Consider the following 22,358-nt stretch of genomic DNA (forward strand, 5'->3'; position numbering starts at 1 on the left):
CTCCTCTGGCCATTTGCCTTTTCATATATCCTGCTACAAAAAGCTAATCATGTGGTTTGCCAATCAATAGTTTGTGGGGCAGACGGCGCAGACGAGGAGCTCGCACAAGTGGCTGAGCGAAATGAAACCAGATGCTGAGACAAGTGTAAATAAGTCCTTTGTTGCAGCAGCAAATTCATCTGCACCAGAGATGAAAGAATCATGAATAGCTGATGAGCAGCTGAGCGAGAGAAGGGCGGCTGATGAAATGATTGGAGTGTTTAGAAGTAAAGAAACATAGCCTCATATAATCAAAGGCCATGGAAGCAAATGCAATCACACACTATTTCAACTCATTTGGGCTGATTCAAAGGCTGTGGCGGCAGAGATTCACAGGAGCCTCCAACATTTGGTTCTTTACCTCAAACAGTCATCAGCGGTTCTATACATTTTCTACATGCATGACGTGATGAAAATGAAAAAAATGCAGCAGCAACGGGTCAAAGTTATATGTAACCTAAACAGTCCTTCCCACGTAAAACTATTCTGAAGTATGTAGGCCACCAAATGATTGTGATTATGCAGCGCAGCGCCTGTCTTGTTCACGCCAAAGGAAGAACCAGAGAGACGTGAGGAAGACTCCAACAGAGCAGAATCTCTGGAGCTTTATTATCCAACTCCAACAGCAAATATACTCAGCCATGTGGAAGCAAACATGCTGTTGAGGTTTTTCACATCTGTGTCCCTTTATTCCCCCATCTCCCCCTTGTCATCTTCCTCTCACACAAACACATACATGACTCCCACCACCCTAAATCACCCCTGCCTGGCCGGCCCTCTGCCCCTTTTTGCTCTCTAATGTTGTCAGAAGTGCCGCAACCCTTTCTGTGGATGGTTGCTTTTCAGGCTGACCTTGCATCAAACTGTCTGACGGAGGGAGAAAGACGAGCCAAAATAGGAAAGATAGAGAAGTAAAAGCGAGGCAGAGAGAAAGCAAGAGCAGAGGTTGGGGGAGAAAAGTCGTGAGTCTTGTAGATGAACTGCCATTCTTGGGTTGTTGTTTCTTTTTGGGATGAGAAAAGAGAGCCAGTCGAATACAAAACCACAGCAGGTGCCTGACTCTTATAACCTTCCATGGCACTAAAATGCAGCATCTGACAGCATCTGACAGGTTCTACAGCAGGAGGCAAGTGCAGAGGAGCACAGGATTCCTGAGCATAGGTGCACATCCATGCATGAAATGGAGTTTACAGTTGCTGACGTGACTAAAGCAATCTGCAAGCATGATGAATCATTAAGAGGCTGCTGTCATTTAGACTTAATTTGCATTTTTGTACTTTTGTCAGGCATCGTTTTACAGCGACATGCCAGTTTGCCGTGTGGCCGCTTGCGCGTGTGTATTAAATCATGCAAAAACGGAGGGAACGTGTCCCACATGGGAGAGAAAGTAGAGGAAAAGTGAGTCACGTGGAGAGCGAGAGGGAACGGCTGAGCTCTCACGGCGAGTTATCTACTTCCTGATCTTTGTTGCAGATGGAGGAGGTCTGCCACTTCATAAAGTCAAGTTAGCTATTTAATCACCTCTCTACCTCCCACACATACTTAAAGAGACATGACATTATTGGGACAGACATTCCTGGGGAAAAAAACATGAGCACGACAAGGCGAAAAAAAAATTTTATTCTCAGAATAGCGAAATTAAAGTAGGAGGGTGGCAAATGGATAGCCTGCTGCTCTAATTTCAATTTCCATATGTTAGACAGGCTCTATAATGGACAAGACAAGTATGGGGCTGAAATTACACCCTTCGCTCTAAAGAAAACGTTTGATAGCAGAGTGACAGCAGGTTGAGTCTTTTTTCCATTGATTTCTGCTGTAATTTGTGTCTCCTGAACTGCGCTGAAAGCTGCACTCAGCCACTCTCATAACAACTCACCGCATCATCCAAAACTAATGAGTGCGCCGAAAAACTCAGATGTCTAATTATAGACTGTGCTTTTGATTAACACGGCCCTCTTTGAATAGGCTTTTGTCCCACTTTCCGTACATATAATACAGTTTTATTATGCAAGAACGGTGGAACACACACACGTGAGCGGAATCCAGCAGAGAAACAGCAGATGCTTCTGTAAATGTGACCTGTACATCTGTTCCTCGTAGATTTAATTAACCTCGCCACCGTCTTGTTTATTTCACGTGTCACGTCAGTCTGGACATTAAAAAAAAAAACAAGAAAAAACAGAAAAGCTGTGAGCTGTTTCTGCAAGTACACCAATAACTATATATCACATTCGTTATTCATTGTCATTAATGCAAAAAGGAATTTGCCATCATTTCTGATGAAAGAGAAGCAGTAATTAGGAGCAAGCACAAGGTCACATGTTGGCAAAAACACCGCACGGTGAATTTTAATTGGCGTGAGCAAGTGATGGAAGCGTTTGACTTTGAAGCTCTTCACTGTGAGATACTCGATGCTGCTGATCTCTCATCCAACCAGCTCATTCATCGAACGCGCCAGAATGAACTAATCCAGGAAATATTAACACTGTTCCTTTCAAGATGAGTCAAATTTAGAGTATTTATTGTAAAATTATAAATCACAGTTTGCCTCAGGAGGATTTACCTTCTCCTAGAGCCTATAGAATGGGGGGGTGTTTGCTGCTGCTGCACGTCAACAGAACCTCTAAACATAAAACATTCCCTCTACATGTAGATTATAATATATTTGATGGATTGCAACCTTTTTCAGATGTCACAACGTGAGGCATCATCGAAGGCATGAAAGAAAAACAGAACAGGGTTGAAAAATTACAAAACCATGCATGTTTTATCTTACAATGAGTACAACAAACGTGCTCATAAACCAACAGAAGCAGACAGATGTGAGGAAACTACCCACCAACACCTGATGAGCACATTAATGAACCACAAGTCATTTCTGATGCCTGAACGCACTAAAAGTTTACAATCCTTCCATCGTAGTATCGCTTACTTTCCAAAAAAACCTTGGTTTTCTTCTCACTCTTCATCTGAGCCCCCTGTTTATTGCGTCTGGTATTTTACCTTAAATTAGAAGCATTTATTTGTTTCTGTTTTAATTTCGTTTTATTTTTGGCTGCGAGTGACTTGTAAATAGCTTTGCTTGCTTCCTCCTCAGCAGACTCAACATGTCCAGCACGCTTTGATTGGTTCTAAATCACATCAGTGACACTAGTTCTTCTGTTGTCAAATGTATGCATACATACGCAAACATATGTGTGGATGTATACATAATATACATATATACACATATTTATATATAAATACATACACATATACATCTTTCTATCTCTCTCTCTCTCCCTCTCTCTATATATATACATATACACACATATACACACACACACACACGTATGTACACAGAGGTCTATTACGGCCGCTTCCAGCCGTGCACATCCCTTCCTCTCAGTTCTACAACGGCGGACTCCTACTGAGGCGATCGGTGCCGGGAGCACCCGAGATGTCAGCAGGGAAAAGAAAGCTAATGAATCAGAAACACCCTCCAAACGAGAGCAGCCTCCATTGGTTGACACGGATATGAAATGTAACACTTCCATTTGATCTTATCTTAACTTGTATGTTTGTTTCAAGAATGTCTCCTACGAGATGATTCCGAAGACAAATATTTTGTGTCTGCAGCTCATTCGAATTTCAATTTGGCATGGAGGAGAGCAATAAGCAGAGGGGGGGTGGGGTGTGTGTGTGTGTGTGTGTGTGTGTGTGTGTGTGTGTTTGGGGGGGGTGTTAGGTAGCGAGGGGCATCACTCATAGATGGGAGTCATTTGTCTCAGTCTGAGGGGCACTCATTCAATTATTTTTAACTGTTTGCTTTGAAGCAGAGCAAGTATCGATTCATTTCTCTTTACACCACATCAAGAGAGCAGACCCAGGCAATGAATAAATTTTTTTTTCTCCCCCAAAAAGCTTCTAGCAACAAGGACACAAACATATACAGCTCCAACCCTTATAATGCAAGATAAAAAGATTAACAGTGCGGCGTTGCATACGCGCACGACTTCTAAATGGTTGTGCTGGAAACCAAAGATAAATCCCGCTTCTCTTCTCGGCTGAAAACCCGACAAAAGCACCAAGAAAGACGCGCTGTTGTGATTTATTTCCAAACCCGACAGCACAGATTCAGAGGCGGTGCATGACAAGTGGCCACATCAAAAAGGCTTTTTGGATGTTACACAGACAGTCATTCAAAGGCTTCTGTCTTTTCATTCCACAATCAGCATAATATGAACAAATATCAGATTTGGATATGAAACAAAACAAGGATTTAGGCTCCCTGATGCTGGCAGCACTCGAGGTTTTTCCTCAAGGATGAGGCCAAGAGGGAGGGTTTATTTGTTTCTCTGTACCAGTGAGTCACGTCATTACGGAGGCAATGAAAAGACGCGTTTTTTTACCGGTAGGTTTCGCAAGTGTTTGTTTCTGAATTATGCAGGCTTGCATTTGTTTAGGGGTCATACATGTGCTGGAGTGAGGAGGAAGATGAGAGGGAGTTAGAGAACGCCAGCGTGGAGGAAGTGCAGTAGAATGTTGAACGCTGGCTGAACTGCTGACTACAGCAGCCAATTATAGCCGCGGCATGCCTGGGAAGCCCCTCGCGATCCAGTCGCTCTTCATACCAATTTGTTGTTTTGAGGAGTTTCGATGTCCTTGTTCCCTAAAACAACTGTTGAAAGTATTATTTGGGGACTAAAAATGTTGCAGTCTAATTTTTACCATGTCAAACAAAGTGGTTGTTGGTACTGCGCTCCTATGATTCCCCTGGATGTTTTTGAATACATCACACAGGATGAGCAGGATCTTGCTACGGCTCAACTCAATGAATAATTACAACTTGATCTACTTGTATAAACAAACCTCTTTTTAAAATGTGACATTTCAACATGAAACACTCAAGGTTATGATGATAGACAGTCTACAATTAGAAGAAAATCTATCACGTAATGAGTTGGTAAGTTATAATGATGTGGAAATATCTCAGGATGTGATGATAGCTTATTAAACGTGATAAATATCTTGGTGTAAAAAAAAACTGCGACACTATTTTCATCTGAGATTCATCGGATGAGTTTTACAACAGCCCCGACTAATCCCGTTCCAACAATAAAGATCATATGTGGTAACGGTATGAAAATACGCGGCTAAAACATGAGAAAAATCATGTGATTAAAACAAAACATCTGTCAGGGTATCATGTGATTCAGACCCATTTTTCTTTTGCCCTCGTTTTCATTGAGATGTAAATACGAGCTGCGAGGAGAAAAATTACGCTTAAGATAAGAAAGCGACTTTAAATAATCATCTTTTCTTGCTATCTGGTTGCAACAGAATGTCATAAAACTGTGCTTTTTACGGTGCAGATGAGAACTTGTCTTGAGACAAGCCGCGGCTAAGGCTTCCTATTATGAAAGTCTGAAGTTTGTATGCAACATGAAAATATGTGGTTATAATATGCGAAATATCTTGTTATTAAAACAACACATTTTTCAGGTTATAATGTGATTCGGATCCATTTTTCTTCCTCTGGCCTGGCAGCAGTACTCTGCTGTAGATAGACCTGTTTGCCTCTGAGAAGTCATTAATTTAGAGACCAGCGCTGAAATGAGCAGAGAAGGGCTGAAATATTCTCAACACACAAGAATTCTAAGCAGAGAAAATTACTGTTTGGACCTCCGGGCGGCAATACGTGTTTCCACGTACACACCCTGTCTGAAATCACTTGAACAACCTCAATTAGCTCCAAGCAAAACAAAAAAATTGGCTTTTGGAGAGTAAAATAGTGGGATCAATTGTTATGTAAATGATAGATCTCAGCGAGGCGTTGCAACGCTGTTTTAGAGTGGACGCTCGGTAAATGTGGATGTAACATAGAGCTGCTTTGGCCCAGTGGGCATTCACACACAACATCCCTCAGCATGAAGCCTGAGTTGGAGTAAAATGCCACCGGAAAGACGCTGCATCATAAGTCAGGCTGTAAAATTGGGGGAAGAGTTGCTCATATTGTGTGTGTGAGCTGAGTGCAGTCCCTCGGACGGGGAAGAATGTAATCTGTTGAATGAGACACAGCTTTAAAATAAAACTCATCTCTTCCCCCTTTTGTGCTTTGTCTGCAAAAAAAAAAAGAGGATTTACGGTGATTTCATTGACACTCGGGGCCACTGGTGAACAAAAGGAGTTATTATTCAAATCACAGTAGTCTACACACACACACACACACACACACAGATATACGTGGCCAAGCTGTTGCTCGTCCATTGTTATTCAGTGTTTCTTCTCGCTTGGTTGTTTATTGCTCCCCTAGCAGCTCTCGGCCAGTGTGGTTACAGGACATACAAGTCAGCCTAAACTCAGCTGTAATAAAGGGGGCGGGTGGGTGTGGGGGCGGGTTGACCTGATCAGACATGAATTCCTCCACTGACCTTTAGAGCGACTGTGCAGCGAGAGAAAGAGAGAGAGAGACAGAGAGAGAGAGAGACTTGATGAAAACCAACACAAAAGAATCCAGCACAATTAAACATCTGTAAACTGAAGGACAAAACCAATTAGGTCACATGATCAGATTTTAAACATGTTCGCCCGCTTCGGTTCTGTTGGAGGGAGACACGTCGCAGTTCAAGATTATCACCTCCAAGATGGCAACTACTTTCACAGACTGCCTCTGTGAGGGCGGCCATGCATGTTTGTCTGTCAGTGAGATTATGTCAAAACTTTATGTCCGATTTTGACCAGGCTTGGTTAGATGAGAGTGGAATGATCGAAGGAAGAGTTCATTCAATTATGCCGCAAATGAGTCACAGTGCCGCCCAGTTGCAGCAGGAAATGTGCTGCTTTATTTAAAAAAAACAAAACATTTTGATGTATTTTCCTGCTAACCACCTATTAGCTAAAGAAGTGTTTCAGTTGGAAACATCTTAAAATCCTGGTTATGAGGACCGTGAAGACTGAGAGTTTTCATTATTAAAGGGTTAAGCAAAGCATCCATCCATTTTCTTCCGCTTATTCCATTAAGGGTCGCCGGGGGGGTGGAGCCTATCCCAGCAGCCTTCGGGCGAGAGGCGAGGTTCACCCTGGACAGGTCACCAGTCCATGGCAGGACCAACACATAGAGACAGACAACCATTCACACTCACAGTCACACCTACAGTCAATTTAGAGTATCAATCGGCCTCGTCCCCTCTTGATGTCTTTGGACTGTGGGAGGAAGCTGGAGTACCAGAGAGAACCCACACAGGAACAGGGAGAACATGGAGACTCCACACAGGAAGATCCCGTGCTGGAGCCGGGGCTCGAACCCAGAATCTTCTTGATGTGAGGCGACAGTGCCGACCACTGCACCACTGCCCTTAAGCGAAGCAGACAATTTGAATATTAGAACCCAACTTGATGGAACTGAACTCCGCGTGCGGAGATTTTTCCCCAGACATTACATATTTGATGAGTGTCCTGATCCGAGGAATCTGCAAGCCGAAGTCACAGCATATGGTAAACGTGTGTGTTCTAGTGCCACCTAGTGGATACAAGAGGAGGTCAGAACAAGGAATGATGTCTCATCTGAGCTAACCACTTCCAGTAGAAAAAGTAGGGTAAAATCAAACAGTGCACAACAGCAGCAGTTGATAGCAGCATGCTGTGTTTTATTTCACGCATATAAACCTCATAGCAACAAGTCTAGGGGTAAGATATGTAGAATACTTTGAGCATGACTGATTTACTATGACAAAATTAGACATAAAGGTGCCAAAAACTGTACATTTTCCAAGTGTTGCGTGTATGTTCAGAGCAGCCATTTTGAACTGTGACCCTGGGGTTTGTCAGGTACCGTACCTCTGAGTGTGAGGGAGCGGAGAACTCCCTATTCTCTATGTACTAAAACAAAACTCCAAATATCTCCAGAATTCATTCCCATCTGGCTCTGAGGAGCAGCCGCTCACTGCACATGTGCAGGGCTGCTGGTTTGGCTAACCTCGGTGAGGTCTGCACCCTCCCACTGCCCCCTAAGTCTTACCGTGACGTAAATATGAACAGCAAAGTCACAAATCTGTCTCAAGTGAAGTAGCAAAAATCACGTCATGACGATGCATTTTAAGGTGTAGACAGATTTGAAAGTCTGCACATACACGAGGACCCCCCCCTTGCTGCTAAAAAAAAGTCATTAATTTAGAGAGCAGCGCTGAGATGTGACACAGGAGGGGAGGGCTGGGATATTCTCCACGGATACGATTCTAACCACATAGAAAATTAAGAAATTGATTTAAATCAACATCGTTCCCTCACCGAGTCGCAACATCATGGCAGCGCAGTCTGAGGTACAGAGCAGAAAAGTCTGTGAAATGTCCAACATGTTTAATAAAACAACATCAATCAATCTTTTGATTTCTTCCGCACAAATTTGTGGCAAGTTTCTTCTCTAGTTTATTATTCCAAACCCTCCAACCTACATTTAGAATAAAAAAAGGGAGAGATGGGAAAAGGGGGGCGGCATGACTCGGAGGTAGAGTGGCCGTCAAGCAACCGAAGGGTTGCTGGTTTGATCCTCACTTCCCCCAGTGACCATGTCCAAGTATCCTTGAGCAAGACCCTGAACCCCTGATTGCTCCTGATGGCCCTGAGACGGACTGGCGACCAGTCCAGGATGAACCACGCCTCTCGCTCAATGTCAGCTGGGATAGGCTCCACCCCCCCCCCCCCCCTTAACAGATAAGCGGTATAGAAAATGGACGGATGGATGGATGGAATTAATGGACCTTTAAGCAAGAGAGCACAAAACTAGAAATTCTGATCAACAGCCGATGTGATCAGGATCATGAATTACAAATGATTTAGAGGAACTCAGCTGACTCTAAACATCACATCTGCTCAAGAACCAAGAGTTTAGAAAAGAAGGGGTTGATTTGCATGTGGGTTCATGGATTCATTTATTGTAACAAGATGTACTTTTAGCAGAGGGGGTGTTTAATTCATGCCAAGAGCTTTCTCAGATATGCTACAATAACTCACATAATTTCAACTGGACCATGTACTCCCACTCCCCAGGGTTACAGCCCCCACCCCCGACCCTCCCATTCCACCGTGTATGTTTCTGTGAGTGCAGATGAGAGCAGCACCGCCACAGAAACCACAGTCAGCTGGGAGCAAAGAAGAATATTCTCAGAGGAGTAAAAAAGGAGAAAAAAGATTAAAAAATATGCATAACAGCAGTGTGAGAAACTGCAGCGGGACCCAAGTTCAAGACGTTGTTTTGTTTTTGGTTTTTTGAAGTATTAAGTCATGGAGGAGACTCTTGGGTTGTTTTTATTATTTTATCCTTTTTCTTCATGTGACAATTTAAATACGACATGAAGTAGAGAGTTCAAGGAGGGTTGAAGGGCACGGCTGAAGAGGAAGAAGAAGTTTCATGGATGAGAGCAAAATGTCTTCGAGGATGTAGAACAAGTCCAGTAGCTCATGACTCAACTCCCCCACCCGCCCGGATAGCATGGATGAGTGAGAATCCTTGTAGACAGGAAGGCAAATAATAATTAAAGCAGATACTGCGATGTGTGTGCGTGCGTATCTGTGCGTGTGCGTTTGCCATAACATGAAGGACTTGGTTGAAAATACAAAATGACAGGCATGTTTAATGACCTTGCAATAACTAAAAATTGAACAACAAGGTTTTTCACCGGCGGTAGGAGCTCCTGATGAGAGGCTTGCAAGCTGAGTGCTGAAGACAAGAGACTCGCCTTCAATTTCTGTACGTGGGGGGCAGGCAGTTTCAAGGGAGGTTCAATGAATGAAGGTGAAAGAATATTAGTCATCACGACCAACAGCCTTATGTGATGATGTGATTCAGTTACAGGAGTTTCAATCAGAAAGTAATAAATAACTCTGGGCAAGACTGAAACGATGTAAAACAATGACATCAGATTTGCTTGGCAAAAAAATGTGGCCGTCTACGAGACTAAAAAGAGCTACTAGTGATCCTGGATGTGCATCCAGAAACCAAACTATAGGAGGGGCCAACTTGTTCCAGGTTTTATCTGAGGGGAAACTCTGAACAGAGGTGTCGTCGATATGCTGATGAACGGTATTTTGCTCTTGTTCGAAATGGATGTTAAATTCAACATTTGTCTTCATAAATCAAGCTGAACGGCAGTAGATCCCTCTAGAGATTAATAAATGTGAGAGGTCAAAAGAGAAGAGATACTCACTGTCCATGGGCTTGGCTACACACATTGTTGAATTGATCTGGAGCGTTTTTTATTAATGTTTTAATTCTTGGATGTATTGATGTGTGGGTAAATCTAGGTTTTATCTTTGTACTTTACACTCAAGACATTATTTGAATGGCCGTGCACTTTCTCCCGATGTCTTGGCTTCCATTTTAACGCATTTATCTCTATCATTTCCTTTTTGGCATGGAATATTCCAGCTCTTTGAACATGTGTATAACTAAAAACATCCCAGACCTCCAACGTATTCCTCCCCCCTCCATACTAAACCCATTAGACTAATTTGTCTCCCCAAGGCAAACCGGTGCTGTTTCATTAACTTCCAACAGAGAACCTGCTAAATAAACACCTAAAAGCATGTGTAGACTTTTGTGTTTCACTTTAGCTAAATGACATTTTAAAACATATAAAGGCAGATTCAAATTATGCCACTAGATAAAATACCAATTTTAATGCAGTCTTAATTCAAATGCATGCAATAACTTTGTGCCGCACAGGGAAGTATGCATATTTATTGCTTTTAAAGTGGGGGGAAAAAAAAAAAAAATTCCCTCCCAGTGATGAGAGGAAACAGTTTAGCATACATACCAAGATACTTTTTAAGGGATTGTAATAACTTTAGAAAGACCTAAAAAAGCAATAATATACATCTTGATTGCCTCCTGATGTGATCTGGCTCATGCATTATGAATGATGTAAAGAAGGGCGACTTCCTGTGCTGCCCCAAGTTCAACGAGCACAGTTAATTCTTCTGCTAACGCTGTTATGTTGTTCAGAACACAGGACTGATCTATTTTCTGAAACTGCAAATGTAGATAGATGAAAGTGTTTCAGCTGTTGATGCAGAACACTGAGGAAGATGAATATTTATACAGATGCACACATGGGAGAGCTTCACTGTGCAGCTGAAAGCCAAAAATGCATCCGACTCTTTCTCCTTCCTTGTTCTGTCAGCCCAAACAGCCTCTCAATCAATTCTTTGCTAAAAACCCAAACACAACCATTCCTCCCGCTACTTTGTGCACGCCATGCGTCCCGCATCAGAGGCGGGGAATCGTCGTACATTCGCTCTGCCTGGGAAACATTCTTTTGAAGAGGCCGAAAAGCCTGATGCCTCCGTGAGTGTGTGTGAGTAACAGAAAGCCCATGTGATCAGTGGGAATTCACAGCTTGACGTTTATCCTTAGACAAAAGCTCTGTGCAGAATGAAAGGAAAATTGGAGTGCTTAGTGAAGCTGCTGAGAGGGCCCCTGGCTGAGCCACAAATTGCTTCCCTCCTCTCCACTACGCAGCCCTAACATGGCTGAAGCCATACATCAATTATCAGTCACCTCAATGGGACATCTCCACTGCTGCAGTACCTTTTCTGGGTTACTGCCAAATGAGTACTGCACTTACTTCCCATCATAGAAGTCAAGCAGGCAACTCTTAAAAGGCAGGTGTATTATAAATCTACGGCCCATCCAGAGGAACTAAGTGGCTGTTGACAGGTGCCAGCGGCATCTGAAGCAGCGAGAGGTCTGCGGGAGTGTGACGCAGCTCACTGATTTCTCACTATGCTTTGCAGTTATATTTTAAAGTATTTTCAGCAGCCCAAGCAGTTTGTGCATTCTGAGTGCTCCCCGTGTTCATTAGAGAGAAAATAAATAGCCCCACCACCAACCTCCTTGCATTGAATAAGCTCTTATTCCAAACCCCCCTTTCCAAGAAACATCTTAGTTCTGGGCAGTCGTCCATCAGAGTTTAAGCACAGAGGCAGCGCGGGGGGGGGGGGTGAGAGAGAGAGAGAGAGAGAGAGAAGACAGCCATTTTGCCCAGCTTGCTGTGTTTCAAGCCCTCGTTTCTTGTCTGGTTTCCTGGCAGGCAAACCAACAGTCCCAAGACGTGTGCTGGTCTCCCTTCTTCATCTATTTCAGATGTTCACCCTGTTTCCCATTTCATCACAACTGCAAGTAATATCTGTCACAACTTTGATTGAGTCCAAACTGGGCGAAGAAGACAAGCTGATGATATTAAATATCTGCAATGTATGAGGCAGCTGGAACCGTGCAGGGAGGTAAATGATTGATGGCTCACTGCTCACACATTTATGCTAAGTTGGTTTTGATGTTTTTTTTTTAACAGAGCAGTAATGGTTCTTTGGGCCTCTGGGCAACCACACATCCTGTGCTTTCTGTATGGATCATGCATCCCTGCATAGCCATGCATGAGCATAATGATGGAACAGCAGCACGTCTTGGGGTTTGACTGGAGGTGGGAGTGCAGCGTAAACTAACGGAGAAGCCAATTAGCGATTTTGCTTGTCGAACCAGCGCGGTGCAGAGGTCTTTGCTGAATCAGAATACAAATGCGGACTTGCAAAATCTAAAAAAGAAAGAAAGAAAGAAAGAGGGGCCAGAGTGCTTGTAAATCACATCACAGCCACTTTAGGCAATCAGACAGACCAAAAAGGAAACATTTACAAAGTTTTATTAAAGGAAGAGGGAGAGATAGTCTTCCTCAGGAGACACCTCAAGTGCAAGCCTAAGGTTTTAAAAACATGGCACGATTTAACTTCTCACGTTGTGTGGTTTGATCCGATTCCTTCACCGGAGATGCTTGTTTAATTGATGCTCACACAAGTAATCACTGTACCCTTTGGCAAAGGAGCAGGAGTGGTTCTTTTAAAAGTCTGCACACACACACACACACACACACACACACACACACACACACACACACACACACACACGTACGCATGCTATCCGGCTTTCTCTCAGCAACTCTCTGATTGGGTTGAGCTACGCAGCGCAAGAGGAAATGAATTCCAGTGATCCAACTTTGATTTATTTGTCCTGTATTTTCCAAATGTCAATACGGCACTGCACTTTCCACCAGTATGAGAAGTCGGCTGAGATATTACGGGAGCAGAGAAAGATGGCTAAGTTTGACAAGCTGCGAAAAAAAGAAGATATTTAGCCAAAGACGACAGCACAGGCAGAATAAAGTCCAAGAGTAGAAGTGAGAGTCTGACAGCTGTGGTTAAAATTTAATTATCATAGTCGTGCTTTCAGAATAAAGTTACTACACAGTACACACTCTCCAAAGTCTAAATGTTTAGAGCACGTCTACGACACCAGTGCGTGGATCTCATTAGACGGTCATATCTTCTCCAACCCAACCTCAAAAATATATCAGATGACTACAAAAAAGTCAGCTATTAAAGACTGCATTGGTGGTGGTGGTCTGCACCATGGAAATATTACTAATGCAAGGTCAGTATTGCTAGAGACAAGCGGTGGGCGGACCTTTGAGTTGATCCATGTACTGTAAATGTGTTGAGACTGATAGAGTTTTGCTCCTTTTTCTGTGTACTACTGTCACTGTATGGCGGCACGAGACGACATCACCGACACAGAGATGCAGCTGACAACAACCACGCTCGAGTCTGAAAGAAGGCTTCAGTCTAACTGGCCTGAGTCAGCCCAAAGTTCACGCCACACACCGCACAGAAACCCCAACAGCTGAGGCAGACCTCAGTTTTAAAGCCTAAACCAGCGTCACCTTTCTTCCAGCTTTGTTCTGGCTGCTGTCGTGTCAATCTGCCTGTTAGATTGCCGTGCCATACATTAGGATTATGTGCTGAGGATGGAGCCCACACTAATTCGCCTGACCTGTACTCATATGGCGAGATTTACTGTAGCTCCAGCGAGAGTGAATCTTGCTCTAAGGTTGACATTTAATCCATGCCAATTTATCACGACTGCAGCCCACCCCGGAGGATATGACTGGGTGGCATATTGCTTCGGGGCGGACCTCTGGCATAGACATGGAGCAAACGGCGCTTTTTAAAAAATATATATATATATATTCCTTCTATTTCTCTATTTTTGTATGACAAGAGGGTTGCGTGAGCTTCGCTGGGGTGAGAGATGGTCTTGTTCACATCTGAATATTAAAACTGAGGATGTTCATAAAGGAATCTGTTGTTTTCACCTTTTTTATAGCCGCGTGGAAGCCGGCCAAGTTTGCCGTCGTGCAGAGATATAGCAATGAATCTCCTCAATAACCTAGGGAAGAAAAAGAACATTGCAGAGTTTCTTGAGAGATTCATTACCATATTTGCTGCATTGAGAGAATAGTTGATGATCACTTTTGCTTCGAGTGCATAGAGGCCATACTAAAGTGTGTTTCTTGTTTTTGTTTTGGGGGGGGGGGGGGGTTAAGAGAGCAGCCTAAACTGTCACAAACCTGACGTGTTTTCCTCATCAGCCCTCATGTCCCGGGTCTCCTGTGATAATAAAAACACAGGTTATATTATTTTCTGCCTGGCTCTCCGTGCTCCCCATGCATCATTTTTTTAAGTTAATTCACTACAGGAGGATGATCAAATATGTGTCCTGGAAAAGCGGTACTGCAAAAGAGTACAAGAGTCTGTCTCCTACACAAAACCTTGTTTGGGGCGATGCTGACATTCAAGCTGCCACGCGCTGAAAAAGAGCTCCCACTTTTTATTCGGTGATATAAAGATACCTGGACAGAATGTAAAAACCAACGAGGCAGCAGTATTCCAGCAGCTTTATTTTTGTTGCTGTTGCTGTTGTTGGTCCTCTGATGAATGAAGTTACCCCAGTTATTTCTGGTGTGTTACTGTACGGAACACACAGCTCATCTTCAGGAGGAGAAAATGATTGTGTCATACAATACTCCCAACTCTGCATCCTCATCCTTCCTTTCCTTATCTTTCTTCCTACGCCAAAGGAGAGGGGGGGAGGGGGGAGGGTTCCTGGAGGCCCATGACCCATCAGTCCTGCTAAGACCTCTAAGGGGTCATCCATCACCAAGGCTGCGCTGTAACCTGGGGATAGATTTCCTCTCCTCTTCACTACTCATCAATCACCGAGGGCTACTGTGAATACCCAAGTAGGCTGTAGAAGGTAAAAATGGCCTGGCAATGTCACTCACCAGGCCTATTGGCATGTGCAGAAATAAAAAATGTTCCCATTTAAACAACTGCTGATGACATTTTTACCTCGCTTGAGAGACAAATCTGTTCATTTTGGAGTGCATGTTTTCTACATCCACCGTGGAAGCGATGTGGCGACGTTTGATTATTCAATTGCAGGATATCTATCCAAGGTAAAAGACGGATTTCTGTGGAATTTGCTTTGCTGGGAAGATGACTTTAAACGATGGGATCCTGGATGCTGAGGACTTCAAGGCCATTGGCAGAATATAAATATTTTTCTGCTCAAATTTTGATCAAATTTCTGATAATATACAGTACTATCTAAAGAAGTATTCTTTGCAGATGGGAGGAACGCTCAAGTAAGGAACTTGATGATACAACATTCATGTTTTGTCTCGTCCTTGTCTCAGGTATAGGCAGAAGATTGGGGCCCTTGGGATGGAAGCCAAATTCAGCTGTAGTACTACACATTCCCAGTATCCCAGTAATTTTTAACAGTGTGAGATACATTTAGATTTCTACAAATAAAGCAATGTTTTATGTCTCAGTATAAGTGAATATGTTCAAAGCGTGTCTAAACCACCGCAGGGATGACAGTACAGAGACTCATACTGCAGAACCCTGCACTGACCGTCAGCTCAGGGAAAGCTAATACACTCCCAGCTGCAGAGGCTAAACACAAAATACACCATGATTCCACTATGGTACCCTGCAAACATGGCTCCATGTTACATCATTCTGAAAGTGCACTACTACGGCACCATGGCTTTCAATGTATTCCTGCTTGGGAGAGTGCCAACAGACTGTCAGCTAGTCTACCAGTCCGTCCTCTCTTACACTGTGACACAAGTTGCTGTGTCTCTTGGTTGTTGCCATAAAGTGAAAGTGCACATCTGTGGTTATGTTGTGTTTGGCACTCTCGATAAAAAGGGAAGCTGTGGCTTTTAGACAAATTATACCAGCGGTTCTGGGGCTTTTTACACTAAGTGTCACCTCAGAAAAAAAAATAAAAGACTCTCCAAGTACTAATATTATGACCAAAGTTAAAATATGGTAGCATAGCTTAGTCTATCGGGGGTCGGGGTTAGTCAGGGTTTATTCCATTTATTAGTATTGTTTATTAACTTATTAACACACTTAAATGAACATTTTTAGGACTCAATTAAGATAATATTGTAATGTTGGCATAAGAGCTATCAAGTTGTGACGTGATCGTCCCTGGCCTCGAACCCCTGTCCCATCCTACAATAAACCGCTGCAGTCACCACTCGCCTTACCAACGAGCTGACGCCAGGAGGACCTTCGCCGTAGTCAATTCTGCTTCTCACAAGATTACAAATTTGACCGCTAGCCAGCAGGGGAGTCAGTGAATGTTATCAACTTACACAAGCCGAAAGTGCAGGGTTTTCCCTGCAAAGTCAGGTTCAGGTGACGTCAGCCGCTGTCTCAGATCCGGCTCAGGGTCCATGCTGGATCTGGACGTGGTCTTGATCACACAGCCGGTCGTCGTGAACGGTTGCAGCATTTACAAATGTTTGGCCGTCTGTCTCAACTGCTCGTCGGTAACGTGTGGCTTACCAGCACGAGGCTTCCTGCTACCGGTGTATCACATGATTTGAGTCCTGGAAGTTTCCTGCTTTAAAAAAAAAATGAATATATATAAAAATATTAAAATCCAATCTTTCAGCTCGGTTGGAGGGAGTCGAAGGTGCGCTGGTTTCATGGGTTCCCACTTTAACCTGGACTGGACATAACCTTAGTCTTTGCGACCCAGCGTCTCTGCTGCTAGCATTAGCATTAGCATTAGCAGGTGCCGGTAACGGTCCGGCTGCGCTCGCGATGTGAATGAACGTGACCGGCCTGACGACACAGAAATATTACAAGAAAGACAAAATTTATTATGAAATTTTGTCTCTTTATTATTATTCCTCTGCCTACTACATGTCTGTACCACATATTGAGAATCACGGCATTATACCGTCTTCGGTCCTTTTACACACAGTATTGGTGAGCCCAGGTTGCTAAAGCAGAGTCAACCACTACCAAGTAGCTAGCAACTAGCTACCTAGCTAGCTTCGTGGGACACCTAAATGGTGGTCCTTGGTGGAGGGGCCCAGCTGGAGGTCCCAGCCGAGCCCAATTCATCCTTTGCACTCATCTCCTCACAACACCTCCAGGCCCCTCGTTTCCTTTGGTGGCGGCAGCTGGATAGCAAACCCAAGCAAGAAGATTCAAGTCAAAATAGCTGAAGTCATCATTGTTTACTAAGAAGATATTAATAGTAATTTGTATTATATAAGTATTTAAGAGGAAATAGGAAATCATTCCTGTAAGCAGGACCCACAGTGACGCAAAACAACGCAAGGACCAACGCTAGAGACCAAAGAGAGTTCAGGAGGTAGTGTTAATTACTCCCATGACAGAGGGAAGGCGTGATGATGCAACGTTGTTGAAAGAGCAAAAAAGAGAAGACAAGCGTAAAAAACAAAAAAAAGAGAGGCAAAGCTAGTGTTTAATATAGATTAAAAGAAGATGCCAGGAAGTGACTGACACCTGCTCAAGGAGGATGGGGTTCACTTTGTTGTGTTGATGCAGAGAACCAGCGCCAGGTGTCCCGTCCATAGGGGAACCAACCCCTAAATGAGGGGCTGAGAAGGCAGCGAGAGAGAGGGGGAGAGAGAGAGAGGGGGAGAGAGAGAGAGAGAGCTGCTGACACCGACACCCTCCCAATTAAAAGCTCTCATTAATCAGCTCTATTATTAGAAACTCGCTAGAAGCGCACTGACGAGATAAACTGCACATCTTTGCTGTGATTCACCTTTTCTCGGAGCTGCCCTTTGGCATTTCTGCTTTCTCTTCACAGTCAGGGAATAAAGCTGTAAAAATTATATAAAAAAATAAAAATAAAATAAGGCAAACTGCATCAGACTAACAAGAAATGTTAATTGCCAAAAATAAAATTGTTTCATATATATATATATATATATATATATATATATATTTATTTTTTTGTAATGCTACCATATTAATGTGATGCAAATGCACTGTGGGGTCATTAAGGGAAAGAATATTCATTGTAGGCAAAAGAAAAACAATTTTTATTCTTTCTTTGAAATGCAGTTTGTACTTATTTGTTGATAGAGATATATAAATAAATATTTTGGCTATTACCTCAGGGGTGTACCGTAATATTTCTAATATTTCAAACATTTAACCACATGTTTCTATTTTTAACTTTGTATTTGCACAGTACGATCATATTTCCTTACACCATGTTGACTCGTGTGTGTGTGTGTGTGTGTGTCTTTATGCTTTGTTCTCGGTTTTTGTGTGAAAGGGAGTTAAAAAAAAAAAAGATAAAGGACCAGAAAATGATAAAACCACAGTGGGTAAAGAGACGTTACTAGCGTGGTGTGGGACCTCAACATGAACAGAGATTAAAACGTTTTCTATCTCTGTCAGAATCTGTTTCCCCGAGCCAACAACGTTTCTTTCACAGTTCAAAATTTCTGGAATATAAAGGAGGGAACAGACTGCATTTTCTCCCTGTGAAAAAGCTCATTAGCTTCTCTTGCCCTCAATTGAGTCTCCCAGACAGAACTTTCCCTCACGCTGAATACAAATCCTGCGTTTACCAGGAACGGGAGGCCCAAACCCGAACAATGGTCATAACCCCAACCCTCTCAAACCTAAATCAAATATTTCCACTTAATTAGTTGAACTTTGTGGGTCGCTGCAAGGGCTTTAAGGGCACGTTATGCAAAGGAGCTCATATCGGGACACAAATGTCCGTACAATGAAAATATGTTTCACTTCTGGACTTGCAAGTTCAAAGCACATTTCGATGAGTGTGCAACGTCCCACTCAGACTGAAGTTGACATCAGAAGACGCACCTTAATGTGGTGCGAGAGCTCCCACCGTGAGTGCCTGGTCACTGATTTCGAGCGTTAAAGTTGCGTTCATCCTTTTTCACGAGGAACATTTTAAACAAATTGTAACTATCCATTTGTCAGTTCTCATGACCAGAAAAATAATAGATTTATTTAGACTTTTCGCTCCCACTGGTTGTCATGGTCTGGTCTGGACCGTGTCCACTTTTAGGCGTGGATTTTTAGTTAAGGACACTTTTGGGACGTTATTACTCTTGTGTTGTGATTCTGCTCCTGGTTTTCTTGTCTTGTATGTCAGTTCCTGTTTTATTTTGAAGCGCTCTCCTCCTGCGTCTGTGTGGACGGCACACTTCCTGTCTCTGTCTGTTCAGGGAACTCCACCTGTGTCCTGTCTGGTTCGTTAGTCCTCGTCAGCCTCAGCGCTGCTCCCAGTGCTTCTTGCCCAGTCAGCTCCTTCCCTGCCCTCGTGTTCTCCCTGCCGTTTCTTGTTTTGTGATTAGTCGGCTGTATATTGACTTCCTGTTTCAGACATTGTCGGATCGTCTGTTAAATGAATCTAGTCGTGCATCTCCTCCCGCCTCCTTGCCTCTGCGTTTGGGTCCACCTTCAACCTCGCCCCCACCGGGACACTAGTGGCCCTGTCAGAAAAACCCTAGACAGCACTCAGAGGAAACATATCTCCAGCGCTGCGAGCCAAAAAAAAAGTTTTATTTATGATATTGTATGGAGGAGCAGACTGAAGTTGCACTGTGGGCAGATTATCTGGCATCCACTAGGTGGTGCCAGACAGCAGCTGAATTGGTTTTGTTGCTGTACATCACGAGAATAAAACAATTTTGGTGTGAATCAAATGTTTGTTACTTCAGACTAACTTCCTGTAACCACTAGGTGGCACTTTGACTCTCACGCGTGCGGGGAAACCAGTTACTTAAATCTCTCTTCAGGGAAAGTGTCTCCAGCAACATCGTTAAACTGGCCATTCTGGTAATTCTGCCCCCCGACACCGAGAGAATCCTGCTGCCAAACAACAGACACCACAAAAACATCCTCGATGGAGTTCAAACATGTAATTGTCCTTCGTACCTGGCATGTGAGATGATGAACGATTCAATTAAACCACCCCCTTTACAGAAATAAAATGAGAAATTGAATGACCGTTTTTGTGCGTCCTGTAACAAACAGACGAGACGTAACACTCAGGAGAGGCAGTTGTCTTCTGCTGGGCTTCATTAAATGATAGAATGATGCAAGGACATATTTTTGAAACATAGGAGAAGGATAAATAGCTATTAATGTGTCAAACATTGAGGGAGCTGGCATGTTTTTTCTCTCTCTCGTAAACACACCAATCAATGGTGCCATTACATTAGCACTTGAAGCAGGAAAGCTGGCCTTGTAATGTGGTTCACATTGTTATTATCATTCTGTCGGCTCTCTGGATAATAATCTGGTTCTCTCCACCGCTGATAATAAATAACATATACGGTCAAATCTGTTCAGGATTGGAATGAGAGAGTTTCATTTCATGTCGGCTCTGCGTGTTTATCTTTACACAGTTGCCCAGCGGCGTCTCGAACCTACCCAATATCATAAATAGTTGTATTTCACTCTCACTTCTGTCAAAGCCCTGGAAATGTTTGGTGAGAACGACACAGAGGAGAGATGCACCGCAAGCTAGCACATCAATGCAACACTTTCTGACAGCAAACTTGGAAGGAACACCTCCGTGCTTTCCCTGCGACTCACTAGCACTCCCTTCGTGACCCCCGTGGAAAGTTCCATTCCATCTTCTCTCACTTTCAGTGATTCTGCGTGTGAATATTCGGGTCTTCTGATTTGCAAACTGTAAAATAAGAAAACCCCACACGGAGCGTGTTTTTCCTGTAACGTTGTGATTCGACAAGCTGTTACGGTCTGACGCCCCGTAGCGCACCACAAGGGGCCTGTATCGATACCGTTACCACCCCTGCGGTTTCATTCTTGTGCGGTCCAACCCTGATGGTGTTTTAATTTCAGGTTGCCATGATAAACTGCACTTATGCTAGAGGGTGTGACATTTCCATTACACTCGAGGCAGCTGGCCAATCTCGACAGAGTGGGTGTTCAGTATGGGGGGGGGGTTGATTCTGGATTCATGGACAAAAGAGTTGTATCTAGGAGCTTTTTTACCACTAATGCATGCTAATATTGATAAACACACCATCAAAATGAAACAGGAAGCCAGGAGGGGGGCGTAATATGGTCCCTTTACTTACTTATGGAGGGCATTCTGTTTCAAGCACTATTGGGGGCCCTCTAGTGGCAATAAGCAGTCAAAGCAAGTGTTAAGTTTGCGTGTACCTGGACCAGCTTTGAGCCAATATGTCTTCTTATAAACAGGAAGTCCAAAAATGTCATTAACTGCAGCAGCTAAAACAACTGATTTTGTAAACTGTGGCTGTCATTTCTATATTTTAAAGTATTTTCTATCAATTTTTATGTCAAAAAGAAGCCTACAGACAGTATTTGAACTTGTTCTTTACTTTTTGTGTCACCTATAGATTTTTTTTCAACCAATGTGGGTTTTTTTTTTCTCTGTTTCAAAGGGAACAGATTTAACATCCACCTGTCTGTGACAGTGGTATCAAACAAGAGGGGGAATATTATGATAAAGGCCTGCAGCACACAAATACAATAAGCCTAAAAAGAGAGCTAATAGCATCTGTTGGGATTTAAATTTGACTATATTATGAAATTGATTTCATTGGGGAGTTTCTAACTGTCTTAGCGAGAAAATTAAATGACAGAGTTTGATTTTTATGTATTGGTTATGCAGGATTCACTGGGGCTAAATGATGAAGCTGACTGCGGAGTCTGCAGTGGTGTTGCATTACTCCTGGCTCCAGGCTTGATGATGATGGTATAAAAACATTTTTGAGTGGTGGAGCTTATTACAGACCCTTCAGATTCCCATATCTGCCAACGCATTGGAAACCGGCATCAGCAGAACGACTATTAGAAAACAGAAGTAGTAAACAGACACGGAGTGGGCCTCAAGCTGTGCCTCAGGAATGAACACGAGGCAGTGATTAATACATGCGTCTTTTATGTATAAATCTACAAAAACAACCCCAAAAAAAAGTTACAGGAAAAAAAAAAAAGTCTGAACAAAGCAGTTGCAAAAGTTGGCTGTTTATTCATGAATTTCATTACACACATCACAAAGCATCTGAGAAGGAGCTACACAAACTGTGAACCTGAGATTATTAATTATTCAGTGCAGCTTTTGACGCTAT

At 43.1% G+C, this 22,358-nt stretch overlaps 1 long non-coding RNA gene across 2 annotated transcripts in view; it reads right to left on the reverse strand.

Annotated features, from left to right (window-relative positions):
* Positions 1–16,969, reverse strand: part of LOC147244815 (uncharacterized) — a 28,254-nt gene extending 11,285 nt beyond the window's left edge. For both annotated transcript variants that reach the window (XR_015110115.1, XR_015110114.1), the window contains exons 1-3: positions 16,578–16,969; positions 14,475–14,514; positions 14,220–14,293 (exon numbers count right to left, since the gene is read on the reverse strand). This is a non-coding gene — a long non-coding RNA (uncharacterized LOC147244815). The remainder of the gene's footprint in view (positions 1–14,219; positions 14,294–14,474; positions 14,515–16,577) is intronic.
* Between the last annotated feature and the right edge of the window lie 5,389 nt (positions 16,970–22,358).

Source organism: Aulostomus chinensis, chromosome 18 (assembly GCF_037954235.1).
Source record: "Aulostomus chinensis isolate RoL2024-O1b breed Wild chromosome 18, RoL_Achi_v1.0, whole genome shotgun sequence".
NCBI lineage: Eukaryota > Metazoa > Chordata > Actinopteri > Syngnathiformes > Aulostomidae > Aulostomus > Aulostomus chinensis.